Source organism: Chiloscyllium plagiosum, unplaced genomic scaffold (genome assembly GCF_037043375.1).
Source record: "Chiloscyllium plagiosum isolate Xiang-an unplaced genomic scaffold, Cpla_swu_hap1 HiC_scaffold_17, whole genome shotgun sequence".
Taxonomy (NCBI): domain Eukaryota; kingdom Metazoa; phylum Chordata; class Chondrichthyes; order Orectolobiformes; family Hemiscylliidae; genus Chiloscyllium; species Chiloscyllium plagiosum.
In genome coordinates this window covers 65,865,013-65,881,019 of record NW_028270155.1, presented here as the reverse complement: position 1 = coordinate 65,881,019, position 16,007 = coordinate 65,865,013, and the positions used below count along the sequence as shown (strand labels likewise).

Sequence of the window (16,007 nt, the reverse complement as noted above, 5' to 3'; positions counted from 1 at the left end):
GCACTGGATTATTTGTCTCATCAGTTTTACAATGGGAAGTACTTGTTTATAAAAATAATGGAGTAAAAAAATCCCATGATGTAAAAATTAGTTCAGCAATTATATACCAGTCAGTTTAACTTTGGTAGAGGGAAACATCTAGAACATTTATGGGTGGCAATGGACCAGTGGTATTATTGCTGGATTGTTAATCCAGAGACACAAGTAATGCTCTGAAGACCCAGGTTCAAATCCTGCCATGGTAGAATTCAATTGAATTGAATTCAATAAGTATCTAGAATTAAAGAATCTAAGGATGTCCATGAACTCATTGTCAATTGTTGGAAAAACCCATCTGGTTCATTAATGTCCTTTACGGAAGGAAACTGCCATCCTTACTGACATATGACTCTGGATCCATGCAATGTGATTGACCCTTAACTGCCCTCTGGACAATTAGGAATGGGCAATAAATGATGGCCTAATTAGTGATGACCTCATCCTGTGAATGTTTCTTTTTAAATTCAATCTTTTTGTTTATTTGTGGGACACATTGACATTGCTGACAGGCCAGCATTCATTGCCTGTCACTAGTTGGCTTTGCCTGTCCCTAGATAGCTTTGACAGGGTGGTGGTGAGCTGCCTTCTTGAACCATTGCAGGCTGTGAGCTATAGGTAGACCCACAATGTCATAACGGAAGGAATTCCATGATTTTGATCCAGCAACAATGAAGAAATGGCAGAGTTTCCAAGTCAGGATGGTGAGTGGATTGAAGAGGAACTTGCAGGTGGTGGTGTCCCCAAGTAGCTGCTGCCCTTGTCCTTCTAAATGGAAGTGGTCATGGGTTTGAAAGGAACTGGCTGAGGATCTTTGGTGAATTTCTGCAATGCATCTTGTAAATAGTACACACTGCTGCTACTGAGCATCAGTGGTGGAGAGAGTGGATGCTTGTTGATGTAGTGCTAACCAAGCGAGCTGCTTTGTCCTGGATGGTGTCAAGCTTCTCGAGTGTTGTTGAAGCTGAAGTCATCCAGGCAAGTAGGGAGTATTCCAACAAACGCCTGACTTGTGTCTTGTAGATGGTGGACAGGCTTTGGGAAGTCAGTAAGTAAGGTTCCTCACCAGACTGTAGTTTCCTGGTATATCCCTTGCTCCCTTCTTGGATAATGGTACCGCATTTGCTATTCTCCAGTTCTACTGCACCTCTCCTGTGGCCATAGGAGGAATTGAAAATTTTCACAAGTGCCACTACTATTTCCTCCTTTGCCTCACTTCAACAACTGACCTTCTGACCTTATAGATCTAAGTACTCTTAAGCCTGCGAGAACACTTAGAACCTCTTCTCTGTGCTAATTTCTTTAAATGTATCACAGACCTTCTCTCTGATTTCTATGACTATATTGTCCCTCTCACAAGTGATATAGAACTCCGTACTTGGTTCCCTACATCAATGATTCTTTTATGTTCCAAAGAACTGGAAGCTCCTTGGAATTACCAATGTCTTCTTGGAGTAACTCTGACACCTGATGTGTCCACAAAATACCCAAAGAAATTGACATTCTGCTGCAAGAATTCACATTGTTGTTGGATGTAAGTCCTGCTTTCCATAAATGCGGCAGTACAGTTCATAGGTGAAAGTGGGAACAGCAGATGCTGGAGATTAGAGTCAAGATTAGAGTGGTGCTGAAAAAGCACAGCAGGTCAGGCAGTATCTGAGGAGCAGGAAAATCAACATTTTAGGCAAAAGTCCTTCATCAGCACAATTCATACTCAAGTGTCAAGCTCTGTATGAATTGATTCATGGATGAGGACATCATCAATAAACTAATCCATGCAACATATAACTCCGTCCAGTGCTTCTGGAGCTTGACTTGCCCTCTGGAAGGTTTCTGCTGCTGATGTGATGCTGAAGGACAATCTGTTGAAGCAAAATTTCCCAAATGGTGTAATGAAGATAATAAGCAACTTGTCAGACAAAGGATGATGCAAAGTTCTGAGAACATGGCAGACTACAGTAAGCAACTTAAACTTCCCATTGAGAGGTAGTTGCCAAAAACCACTATTTGCATCTCGTGGTTTGAAAATTGAACTCTTCTCCAATTAAATTTTATAGCTAAGTTGTCGTCCACAAATGTTATGGGGTGAACTTTGTGTTTAACACTTTTATTAAGCTGTGTAAGAGCTATGCAAATCGTGATATATTATGAGTCTTCAGTACAAGGATCACACCTAAGCAGTTGCATGTTGTTGCTGTCACTGGGGAAATAACCCTTTTTATATTCAATTTCCTTCTTTTCCCTTTGCCAAGAGTTTTCTCAGTTTAAAGAGACACACTGACTTTGACTATGTTTCTAGAATTCTTACATGCTGTGTTCAGTTTTTCTAAAATATTTGTGGAAATTCAGCTCTGAAATTTTTAGATTGATTTTCTCAGCTTTCTAGTTCTTCCACATTGCAAATTAGATGCAAGTCCATACAGTCTTTCCAGCTTAAGACTGAACAACTCCAGTACTATATTTTATATGATGTTTTAGTGACTTTTCTCTCATGATATTAGAAGGTTGCATTTGGTTGTCTGATGACCTTGAGTTCTAAACCTCCAGACACATTTTGATTTTAGCACATAATGACTGAAGAGAAATTTTCTCCAACCATAATCAGCATTGGAAAGAGTAAATGTACTGTATCTGTGTCTGGCTTTAAAAAAAGAGATTTGTTTTCTTCATCTAGGATGTCAGCGCTTCAGCAGCTTCCAGTTGGTTCCTGGATGACTCCAAGGAAAGTCTTTTCAATATCACGGGTATCATTTCCTTCATGGATCTTGCCACTTGTCAAAGTCTTTCTCTTTGTATGTTTTGACTACAGGCTTCTTGCTATGGATTGCAGCCTGAACTTGACCCTTCTTTCAGCATAAATGGCATCCAGCCTTTCTGGAAGGTATTTTCTGCCCAATGATTTTTTTCCCCACCATACCAAACATTGTTAATTGGGGCGAGAGATGAACATTCTTCCTGTCTCTCTTGCTTTTTCATGGCTGCTTCTCTGTTTTTAAATTGATCATATTCTAATGAATCAGCTGCGTTTGCGGTAGGGAGCCATCTGTTTTTAGATTAGAGTGGTCTTGGAAAAGCACAGCAAGTCAGGCAGCATCCGAGGAGCAGGAAAATTGATGTTTCGGGCAAAAGCCCTTCATCAGGAATAGAAGCTGGAAGCCTCCAGCACCACTCTAATCTAAACTCTGGTTTCCAGTATCTGCAGTCCTCACTTTTGCCACGTAGGGATCCACCCATCAGCTCGAATCACCAATCAATTTTGTTTTCGGATCTCAGTTTGTTTGTTCAGTTAATTGCCTTCATTAAATTTAGATCATCTCTCGACTGCAGGTGGTCAGACAAGGCTTTGACCAACAGTCCAACAATATTTCTGTCTCTGACTAGTTAATCTTTCAAACTGCCATATCCAGTTCTCTGTGAGTCATTCATAAATACATCAACAGTTTCACCTTGGCACTGGGGAGGCTTGTTAACGTTTAACAATACTATTATTTTTCAGATTGAAGTAGATGTCAAGTGCTTTAATTACTTCCTTGTACAAGACATTTACCCTGAGATGGAAATGTCCATCTCTGATCTCCAGCATCTGCAGACCTCACTTTCTCCTCAAAGATATTTACCCTACCAAACTAGGATATCATCTGTGCAGCCACTCATCAAATAAAATAACATGTTGATCTACTCATTGCTTTCCTTTGCAGTAAGGCCTAACCTAGTTCAACGTCTGGTAAATCTTATAGATGTCCACTTGTTAAGATAGTAATGGTAGAGAATTTATAATTGTCCTTTCCTCACTGCCATCATAGGTAGTCTTGGTAGTGGATCTTGTGGCACAGTGGTAGTGTCTACAGCTCTGAGCCAGAAAGTCTGGGTTCAAGTCCTATCTGACCTGGGGGTTAAAGATAATATGCCTGAACAGTTTAATTAAAAATAATTACTTTATTGCTTTGTTTGTTGACTAATACAGAATATTTACAGTCAGCTGAAGTAAAGAAAATTGTAGCTTTACTGGAACTGTGGGCTACATCTTACCATGTGGTTTTGTATATGAGAAAGACAGCAAGATCATGTGATATATTGCACCATTTCCTGTATGACATACGCTACGTTTGATTAGTGTATTATGCAGTAAGAATTTATCTCTACACAAATTGGAGGAACACAGATTTTGGAAGGGTTGTAAAGTTGGAGAGATCTGTACTGCTGTCATTGTTTGAGAGAGAAAGAGAGAACCACTCTCTTTGCTTGGAGGAAATATGTGTGACTGAAATAAGTTTTGGAATCAGTGAAAGATGGCAATATAAATATTGCAGTAATGAATCTGTAGTCATTGGAACCAGGTTGATCTCATTGACTTTGAGGTCATTGATTGAAGTTGTTAACCAGGACCAATGAGGAAAGCCCTGGCTGATTGATATATGAACAACCTCGGTTATCCGAACATCAATTATCCAAATTTTGGATTATCCGAACAAGATTTCAAGGTCCCTGTACATGCATTTCACCTGAAGTAGGAAAATTCTATTCCTCATTCACTTAATGCAACATTTTGTAAATTTTAACTGGAATACAGAAGCAAGTAAACTTTAATAAATAATTAACTTCAAATATGTACTCGAAATGTGACGTTAGAGTTGAGTCTTACACTTTTGATAAAAAGGCTCTCCGATACTTATTCTCCTGAGGACAAAGGTTTGTGACTGTGAACACACAAGGACAACATATGTGCAAGTTCAAGCTGTGCGCTCTAACAGCAAGATTCCCTCTCAACATTGACTCGCTCTATTTTGCAAACCCAACAACATTTTTCCTCAGCTCATTCTCCGAAGAGTTAAGTCAAAAATGCACTTGCACTTTTCGTTTCCGTTGCTTTTTCCTCCAATTATCCCTTGACGACTCTTTTTGTCCAAACAAAAAGTAGTTCAATATCTTTCAGCTGACAAAAAAATTTAATGTAACTTTTTTTTGATGAGGGAGAGCAAATTGTAGTGAGTTAGCACGCGCGAAAATAAACAGGAGGAAAATTGACGGGAGGAAACATGAGGAAAACAATACCCCCTTAAAAAATTGGTAAGAGGACAGAAACTGAAATCAGTGAAAAAATCTTGCCTCTCTCATGTGTTCCGCTGTATTTTGTGCTCTGTCTCTCTCTAATGGCTCGGCAGTCACTGAGGAGGGAGGGACAACACTTGGTTAGTCTGGACAGCAGGATGATACTGAACAGTAAGATGGTGGCTGCTGTCAAGGACCAAGATAGAACCAAAGAAAATGTCAGCAAAATATTTCACAGACTTCAGTCCAACTCGAGCCAAAAAGTGATTTTATTTGTAAAATATCATGTATTTTTAAGCAATATCCAGTGTTTGTGCACATTTTATCATTTGAATGAAATAAAAACCTGTAAACAATTTTTTTAACGTAATTGTGTTTAGTATGGCTTCCTTTGTTTATGATCAGATCAGTTATCTGAACAATCAGTTATCCAAACAAAATACTCCCCGCCTGTCTTGTTCGGATAATAGAGGTTGTTCTGTAACCAGGATGAGAATCTCCTCAGTTCAGGCAGCTGACTCCGAGCTGGCTGGCCACAACTAATGTACGGCGCACGAGTAAATAAAGGATGACCTGGTGACGGGATACCGTCTTCTGTGTGGCTATTTCAGTGGCAATGAGAGAAAACAGGACGTACTTGAAGAACATTAATTTGCTACAGTCATCTTAGAGTTGGGGTAAATCATTTCTGGCATCATGCCCTTATTTGGGTAGCTTGACTCATTTGATCCTTGTCAAAGACTGGGCCCAGTATGTGGAAAGAATGCAATATTTTTTTCTGGGCAAAAGACATTGGGGCAGATGAAAAGCAATGAGCAATTGTTCTGACTGCTTGAGGACCCACAGCATTCTCAGTTATATGGAGCTTACCTTTTCCAGAGGCACAGACACAAAAACCTTCCAAGAGTTGACAGAGCTGTTAAGGAATATTACGACCCCAAACCTCCTCCAATTCTAATTGGTTTCATTCGGCTCTTAGGGAACCGGAGCGGTCGTATCAGGATTTTTGATGGGGTTGAGATGATGGCAGAGGCAAGTGATTTTGGATTACCACTGAATGAGAAGCTGAGAGACTGTTTGATATGTGGGATTAATGACATAGCCATGCAGAAGTGCCTACTGGCTGAAGCTCAACTGGATTTCAAACAGGCATTACAACTGGCGTTGTCATTAGAAAATGCAGCAAATGGAGCATGGGAACTGTAGGGCATCCCAATGGAAGTGGAGTCCCTCACCTCTCTGACTGAATTTGGGGAACACCACTTAAGTGTAGGCAATCACAGAGCCTCACACAGGGTATATCCTGAACAGAAGGACCCTAGGCCAGCCCACACAGAACCCCACAACAAAGCTGAGCCTTGGCCAAGTGGCTAAAAAGTTCTCAGGATCAGGGCCAGCAAACCATTATAGTTGCTGCCGGTGTGTGGACTTGACACAGCAAAGGAGTTCTACAAGACCTGAATCGAGTAAGAAAACTCATAGGAAAGTCCCCCTACACATGAATTGGAACAATTAAATTGTTTAGTGACATCCAAATTGGAACCAATTAAAATGAATGTTTGGTTAAATGTTCATCCTGTTCCTATGGGGGTCGATACTGACACAGCTGTCTCGGTGGTTGCAGAATTGGTCTTTAACAAGATTTGCTCTGGACTCCCACCTTTAAGTTTGCACAAGAGCTCAGCCAGACTGAGAACATTTACTGGAGAATCGTTGCAGATCAAGTATATGACTTCGGTTCCAGTCTCCTGTGAGAAGCAGTTGGTGCAGTTACCACTGATGGTAGTAAAAGGCTCGGGCCCAAGCCTATCGAGGCGGAATTGGTTGAGAAAGACTCACCTGGATTGGCTCAACATTCTTCGATTAGAAAATGGCTTTCTCAGTGAAGTCGTAGTGAAATACCTAAGAGTACTTCAGAAAGGGCTTGTGTGTCGAAGGGGCCAAAGCCACTTTACATGTTGACCAGGAAGCAATTCTGAGATTTTGCAAGGCCCATCTGTTGCCATTTGTCTTGCAGGCAAAGGTTGAGGTGGAAATCAGGAGGCTGGACAGTGAAGGAATCATCAAACCAGTGCAGTTAGCAGAATGGGCAGCTCCAGTTGTACTGATTGTGAAGCCTCTTGGCTCAGTTCACCTTTGTGGGGATTTTAAGCAAACTGTAAAATGCTTCTCAAAGCTGGATAAATACCCAATGCCTCGCAAAGAGGACTTGTACACAAAGTTGGATGGGGCCTTATTGTATACAAAGCTGGACATGAGCCATACTTGTTTGCAATTGCAACTAGACGAGGAGTCCCAGAGATACGCTAAAATTAATTCCCATAAGGGTTTATATCAACATACAAGACTGCCATTTGGTGGGTTGTCAGCCTGTACCCTTTTCCAGCGGACTATTGAAAACATTTTACAAGGGCTTCCCCAGGTTAAAATTTATCTGGATGACATACTAATAACAGGGAAGACCAATAAAGAGCACTTGGAGAACTTGGACATAGTGCTTGAATGTTTCTCCCAGGTGGGCATACACCTTAGAAGAGAAAAATGCATGTTCCAGGCACCTAAAGTGACCAACTTGGCTTACAGAGACAACAAAACTGGGTAACACCCATTGGAAGAGGAAGTGAGGGCAATCAAAGATGCCCAGGCACCCAAGTCTGAACCAGAGCTTAGGTCTTTCCATAGGTTAGTGAATTACAAGAGAAAATTAATACATAACCTGGCCTCCATCTTGGCATTCTTACACCTGCTAATGAAAAAGGATCAGCCTTTGATATGGTCACGTAGCCCAGAAGTAGTCTTTAGGGAAGTGAAAAGACAGTTATCATCATCTAAGGTGTTGGCCCACTACCATCTAAAATGAGAGGTAGTGCTGACATGCAATGTCTCCCTAGATAAGTGTTGGCCCAATGAAGAGGAACATCTGACAGCATATGCTTCCCAGACTTTAGCTGATGCAGAACACAGATATGCCCAGATAGAAAAGGAAGGTTTGGTGGTCAGCTTTGGTCTGAGAAAGTTCCATCAGTACCTTTATGGATGGGAATTTGTCATGGTAACAGATCACAAATCCCTGCTAAAGCTACCGAAGGAAGACAAGGCAGTGCATCCATAGCTTCCGATAGAATTCAGCATTAGGCCCTCATTCTCAGAATATTCAAATACAAATTACAACACCATCTAGGAAGCCAAGTGGCTAATGTGGATGCCTTGAGCTGTCTCCCACTGGCAGACACTCCACCAGTGGTGCCTCCCCTGGAAGAGTCCATTTTAATTTTAAATTTCCTGGACACTCTCCAATCACCACTGACAACATCTGACTGTGGACACAACAGGATCCTGACCTAGTGCAACTAAAACAGCTGGTGGTAATAGGGGAAATGGCCATTGCAACCCGAATTGAAATCTTTCTGGACTCGGTGAGACCAGATCACCATAGAGGATAGCAAGTAAAGGTCACCACCAGATGCTGGCTAAACTAATCAGGGTCATCCAGGGGTTTCCAAGATGAAGATGCTAGCAAGAAGTGATGTCTGGTGGCCGGGGTTGAATGCTGACATACTTGCATTGGTGAGCTAATGCCCAGAGTACTAACAAGGACAGAAATTGCCACCAGCAATGCCCCCACATTCGTGGGAATGGTCGGGAAACTCCTGGACTCGGTTGCATGTTGTCTGTGCTTGTTCTTTCATGGGCTCAATGTTTCTGGTCATTGTGGACATCCATTTAAAGTGGTTGGATGTGCATAAAGTTTGTTTAGCAAACTCAGGGATGATGATTGAGAAGCTTGGAGCAAAATATTTGCAATACATGGACTCTCAGAAGTATTAGTCATGGATAATGGGACGTCATTTATCAGCAGGGAATCCAAATATTTCCTCAAGTCAAATAGAATTCGGTATGTAAGGATAACACCAATGGTCTGGTGGAAAGAGCAGTCAAAATGTTGAAGGCCGGCTTAAAGAAGCAGCTCACCGTGTCAATTGATGCCAAATTCTACTGGTTCCTGGTCCATTTTAGAACCACCACACATGCAACAATAGGATAGCTTCAGCACAGTTGCTGATTGCGCATAGACTCAACATCAGGTTAAACCTGATATTCTCAGATCCGTGGGGGAGAAGTTGAAATGGCAGCAGAAACGTCAATGCCGGCCATAGGCTGCCTCTAAGCAAGAGACAATTTAATTCAGGGGACAATTTATGGTACCGGAACCATAGAAATAGTCCTGCAAAGGTTGAGGGCGATGTTGGCACGAGATCAGGTCCTGTCACTTACAAAGTTTGGGTAAGTGATATAGTTCCGAACAAATGTGTGGATCAGCTGAAAGCTGTTACCTTTCAAGTGGAATAGGAATAAATTGTACTTGGCCCCTCTGAGCAGCCAAAATGCCTGTCAGAAACCATAGGTTCTCCTCCTCCGTCTAGTGTCAAGCAAACCTCAGAGTCCGAGATGGATGCAATCTTGATACTATTACCATTAGAAGAAGAGAGGAAACTCTCCCACGACACTCCTGATACAAGAGACTTGCCACGTTTCGGTACACACCACTCATGTCAGAGTCCGAATCAGAGGAACTGGACTTGGAGCAAATATTTTGCAGGGAAAGCGACAGGGCAAAGACCAGGCCTAAATCGCCGGACCTAGTGGGGGAGGGATATAGTGATTGGAATCAGGGTTGACCTCGTTGACTATGAAGTCATTGATTGGGAAACCCTGGCTGACTAATATAACCAGGAGGTGAGAATCTCTTCAGTTCAGGCGACTGCACAAGTAAATAAAGGGTGACTTGGTGATGGGATATTGGTCTCTATTCAGTTATTTCAGAACCAGAGTACAAAATTATTAATGAAGCTGTTGCAAACTGTGCAGCTGTCAAAACACAATCCTTATCACACTGTATGTGCTTGCATTTATAGAGAACAGTCATTTCGCATTTATGTATCTTGCTTCAATTAGCTCTAATACTTGCTGCAGGTGAGTCTGCATATTAAGCAGTTAGGTTTTTTTATTGGTCTTGAAGATGGTGGTTTTCCATTTCACCAACAAACATGTGTTCATTTGGTCGTCCTGGTAATGGTTCATTGACTATCCCTATCTCTACCCATCAGTTCGTTAAGATCCATCTCCAGCCCTGACCCAACATAGCATCAGGCTGCTGCTTTATCTGTCTTATTGAAGGATATATTTTGGTGGTATCAGTAAGGGTTAGGTTGTGGGATGAGTTTTTCCCTTCCAATATCACAGTATCACAAATTACAATGAGTTACCAAAGCATGGAATTAATGGCCCCTGTGAACGATTTACTTTCCCAAAAAAGAGATGTGTGGAAGCAGGGAATTGGATTAATTGATGAAATATTAAAACAGTTTGCAAAAAAGAAAAAATCTTTCCCTCTCAGTTTTCTTTCCTGTCAACAATTGAATTTACTGGTGAAAAATGCATAGGATTCAAGAGAATGGTGATAACTCAAATCTAGAAGCAAAGCCAGGAGCCCATGTTCAGCATAAATGAACAAAGCGTAATTTAGAGAAAGAACGTATCTCTGAGTTACAGAAGGAAAGAGACTGTGGATAGATTTGACATTATGATCTTCTCTACAACTGTAGGCTTGGTACAGATAACAAGACAGCTCACATGTTTCCACTAGAAACTTGAAGGTTTGCATCAGGTAATGATTAAATAATAAAATACCACTTCTCCTTCAGTCTAACATATGTAATTATTGTTGAAAAATCCTTTTTCTCATTAATACTTTGTAAAAGAAATCCAAATATTTTATCCCCTCCTCAAACCCACTCTGATACCGACACTTGTTTTTTTCTGAAAAGGTATTTTCACTCATTTTGATTGAGACATAAGTGCTGACTGGATCTCTGCACTTGAAGCTATAGTACGTTTGCCACACAACACTTGTTAGTAGTGCCAGACTACCTATCTCATAACAGAATCATGTCTGAACTTTGGCCTCAGGGCATGGAATAATGAAGAGCTCAGTGAGCCATCAGGGTAGCAATCTGAAAAACTTACTGTTAAAAAACTGGCACTTACTGTAAGTCACATGGGCTTATTATTATTTGATAGAAGTTTGCAGTACACCAACTAATTGCTAGAAGAAAGCATGCTATATAATAATCTGAGAAAGAAATGCAATGCAATAACAATGCAAAATGTTATATGAATACACTAGCAGTATAGGAGTACTGTAGTTGCTAATTAAATAGTGATGGCATATTACAAAGTGCTATACTAATGATATTGTGCTACTGTTTTGTATTGAAATATAAGCTTATGTTTCTTGTGTTTTTAATATCTTTAATGAAGCAAGCTTTTTAAGAGTACAGTTAACTTTTATGTCATAAAATTTGATACAGTACATTGATAAAGTAATGCTTTATTATAGTGTGACACACCAATGGTAAACATTGTAGTGAAATAGTAGTATTGTTTTCCAGCATTATTATAATATATTACAGTAGAGAGTTTTCGACTTGCTTGGATGTGTGTAGGTCCAACAACAGTCAAGAAGCTTGAGAATATCAAGATGCAACACAATGGAGCACATCAGGTTCGACAAGAGAACTTGGCATCATCTTCTCAAGGAGTATTGGCAATAAATGCAGGTTTTTAGAACAATTCCCATATCCCATGAATGAATACAAAGAACTACAGGATGTTCATTATCTATACATCAGAAACAAGAACATCAACATCATCAGTGACAGGAGAACCTCACCCAGTAACGATCATAGAATAGTTGCAGCACAAAGGAGCATTATTTTATGTAATAACGCTGTATTACAGTGCTGAACACTAATGGTGGAGCATAACAGTGCCATATTACACTGCTACAATATGGCAAATTTATGACAATGGTTCTGAGAACAAGACACTAATTGTGAAAAAGATTGGTGAAGTAAGAGTTAGAGAAGATAGCTCTGGGAGATGATTTGATCGAGGTGTTCAAAATCATGGGGGTCTTGACAGAGTAGGTAGTAGATCAGGGAAACTATTCCCATTGGTAGGGGGTCAAGAACCAAAAGAGTCCAAGATGAATTTAAATCAATTGGCAAAAGAGCCAGAGAAGACATAAAGAAAAAGTATTTTATGGAGTGAATCTTAGGAGATATAATGCACTGCATGTGAATTTGATGGTGGCATATTCAGTCATGACTTTCAAACGTGAATTGGATAAACATAGAAAGAGACAAAATTTGCAGAACACAGAAAGGTGAAATGGGTCCAGCTGAATAGCTCTTACAGAGCGTGGCACAGATATGGCAGACAGAATATCCACCTTCTGCACTGCAGCCATTCTACAATTCTATTTGGTTGTGAGTAGATGAGGTTCTCTGTGCCATTTATGGGGTTGATGCTCATGTTTCTGATGGTAGTTGGTAGTGAACTTCTTATTGATTTTTGTGTTCATTCATGGCATATTGGTGCCTCTCTAAGAATTTGCATTTATTGCCCATTCCCAATGCCACATAAGACATCTTCCTGAATGAATGCACTTCATCTGATGGATCCGCAGAGCTGTTAGTGAGGGACTTCCAGGATGTTGAGTCAGTGACAGTGACAATGAAGGAATGGTTACATATTTCCAAGTCAGGATGGTGTGTGTCTTGGACAGATTCATGCTGTGGTTTGCGTTCCCTTGTATCTCCTGCCCTTGCTTTATTAAGTGATAGGGATCAGGGTAGTGGGAGATTTAGACGATGTTAATGAGCCTTGGCAAATTCTTAAGTGCATTTTATAAATGATACACACTACTGTCACCATATGCTGATAATCGATTGGAAGCCGATCAAATGAATTGCTTTGTCCTAAATGTTGTTGACCTACTTGAGTATTATTGAACTGATACTTATCCAGGCAAGTGGACAGTATTCCACCACATGCTTAAATTATACTTTGTAGATTGCACATAGGTTTTGGGGAAATCAGAAGTTAAGTTCCTTACCGCAGAATATCCAGCCTCTAACCTTCACTTGTTTTCAATGTATTTATATGGCGGGTCCTGTTCAGTTTCTGCTCAAAGATAATCCCTAAGATGTGGATATGGTAGCTTCAGCGATAATAATGCCATTGAATTTCATGGGGAGATGCTGTCTTATTGTAGGCAGTTATTGTGGGCTAGGTGGAGTCATAGAGTCAGAGAGATGTACAGCACAGAAACAGACCCTTCGGTCCAACTCTTCCATGCTGACCAGATATTCCAACCTAATCTAGTCTCATTTGCCAGCACTTAGCCCATGCCCCTCTAAACCCTTCCTATTCATATACCCACAGCCTTTTAAATGCTGTAATTATACCAGCCTTCACCACTTTCTCTGGCAGCTCATTCCATACATGCACCACCCTCTGTATGAAAAGGTTGCCCAGTATGCCCCTTTTATATCTTTCCCCCCTCACCCTAAACCTATGCCCTCTAGTTCTGAAGTCCCCCACTCCAGGGAAAATACCTTGTCTATTTATCCTATTCATGCCCCTCATGACTTCATCAACCTCTATAAGGTCACCCCTCAGTCTCCGATGCTCCAGGAAAAACAGACCCAGCCTATTAAGTCTCTCCCTATAGCTCAAATCCTCCAACCCTGACAACATCCTTGCAAATCTTTTCTGAACTTTTTCAAGTTGCAGAACATCCTTCCGATAGGAAGGGAGATCAGAATTGCATGCAGTATTCCAAAAGTGGCCTAACCACTGGACAGGTGCAACATGACCTCCCAACTCCAATACTCAATGCTCTGACCAATAAAGGAAAGTATACCAAAGCCTTCTTCATTATTCTATCTACCTGCGACTCTACTTTCAAGGAACTATGAACCTGCACTCCAAGGTCTCTTTGTTCAGCAACACTCCCTAGGACCTTACCATTAAGTGTATAAGTCCTGCTTTGACTTGCTTTTCCAAAATGCAGCACCTAACTTTTATCTAAATTAAACTCCATCTGCCACTCTTCAGCCCATTGGCTCATCTGATCAAGATGCCATTGTACTCTGAGGTAACCTTCTTCGCTATCCACTACACCTCTAATTTTGTCATCTGCAAACTTGCTATCTATACCCCCTATGTTCACATTCAAATCATTTATATATGTGACGAAAAGCAGTGGATCCAGCACCAATCCTTGTGGCATACCATTGGTCACAGGCCTCCAGTCTGAAAAGCAATCCTCCACCACCACCCCTCTGTCTTCTACCTTCGAGCCGGTTCTGTGTCCAAATGGCTAGTTCTGCCTGTATTCCATGAGATCTAACCTTGCTAACCAGTCTCCCATGAGGAACCTTGTCGAATGGCTTACTGAATTCCATATAGATCACATCTACCGCTCTGCCCTCATCAATCCTCTTCGTTACTTCTTCAGAAAAGTCAATCAAGTTTGTGAGATATGATTTCCCACGCACAAAGCCATGTTGACTATCCCTAAACAGTCCTTGCCTTTCCAAATACATGTACATCCTGTCCCTCAGGGCTCCCTCCAACAACTTGCCCACCACCGACGTCAGGCTCACTGGTCTATAGTTCCATGGCTTGTCCTTACCACCCTTCTTAAACAGTGGCACCACGTTACCAACCTCCAGTCTTCCGGCACCTCACCTGTGACTATTGATGACACAAATATCTCAGCAAGAGGCCCAGCAATCACTTCCCTAGCTTCACAGAGTTCATGGGTACACCTGATAAGATCCTGGGGATTTATCCACTTTTATGTGTTTCAAGACATCCAGCACTTCCTCCTCTGTAATACGGGACATTTTTCAAGATGTCACCATCTATTTCCCTACATTCTATATCTTCCATGTCCTTTTCCACAGTAAATACTGACGCTGAGATACTTTTTTAGTATCTCCCCCATCCCCTGTGGCTCTACACAAAGGCCACCTTGCTGATCTTTGAGGGGCTCTATTCTCTCCCTAGTTACTGTTTTGTCCTTAACGTATATGTAAAACCTTTGGATTCACTTCTACAAAACAAATTGGTTACTTGTCACTTATCAATGCAAATCCGAATGTTGTGCAGTCTTGCTGTCTTTGGGCGTTGGCTTCTTTTACATTTGATGAGTTGTGAATGGAACTAAATAACATGTAACCATCAGTAACTTTTCTACTACTAACGTTAAGATGAAGTAAAGGTCATTGATGAAGCAGCTGTAAATGGTTGTGCCAAGGAAACAATCCTGAGGAACTCCTGCAACAAAATTCTAGGATTGAAATGATGTGTCTCAAACAATTGTAACATCTTCCTTTATGCTAGTTATGACTGCAGCCAGTGGAGAGTACTCCCCCTCCCCACACCCCACAACCATAAATTTCCATTTACTTTAATTTTGTTTGGGTTCCTTAATGCCACATTTGGTCAAGCATTGTTGTCAGGAGTAGTGTCTCTCATTTCAACTTCAAGATTCAGCTCATCTGTTGATGTTTGTGCCAAAGTTGCAATGAATTATGTCACTGATTTTCATGGCTAAACCCAGACTGAGTGTTGGTGAGCATGTTATCGGAAAATAAGTGCCACCTGGGATCATTGGCTCAAAAGGTTATTGATTGTGGATGCTTTCCTATCTCACATGGCTATGGAAGATCCAAAGTGACTGTAATTTTATTTGTTTGACCTGTAAAAGTCAGGAGAACAGCTGTAATACTATGGAGATTGGCTTTTGGAGAAAGAAGATGTTGATTACACCTGTTGCTAATGATATATGCATGATGTGAAATTATTTAATTCTGCCATGGCATACTAAAAATGGAATAGTATTAAGAAATTGATATTTGTTAAAAAGTTATATTAGAACTCACTGCAGGAGGACTGCGCAGACACAGCTCATCTTCTCTACAGGCCTCTGGAGAATAGGAAAGTAAGCTTTCAGTGCATCTGTTGTGCAATTGAACAACAGGCGACTGACTGTGTGGAGTTTGCAC

The 16,007-nt window shown here is 41.0% G+C and overlaps 1 protein-coding gene across 8 annotated transcripts in view; it reads left to right on the top strand.

The window, feature by feature from the left end:
* Positions 1-16,007, top strand: part of smpd3 (sphingomyelin phosphodiesterase 3) — a 295,904-nt gene that overhangs the window by 205,148 nt on the left and 74,749 nt on the right. The window lies entirely within an intron of this gene.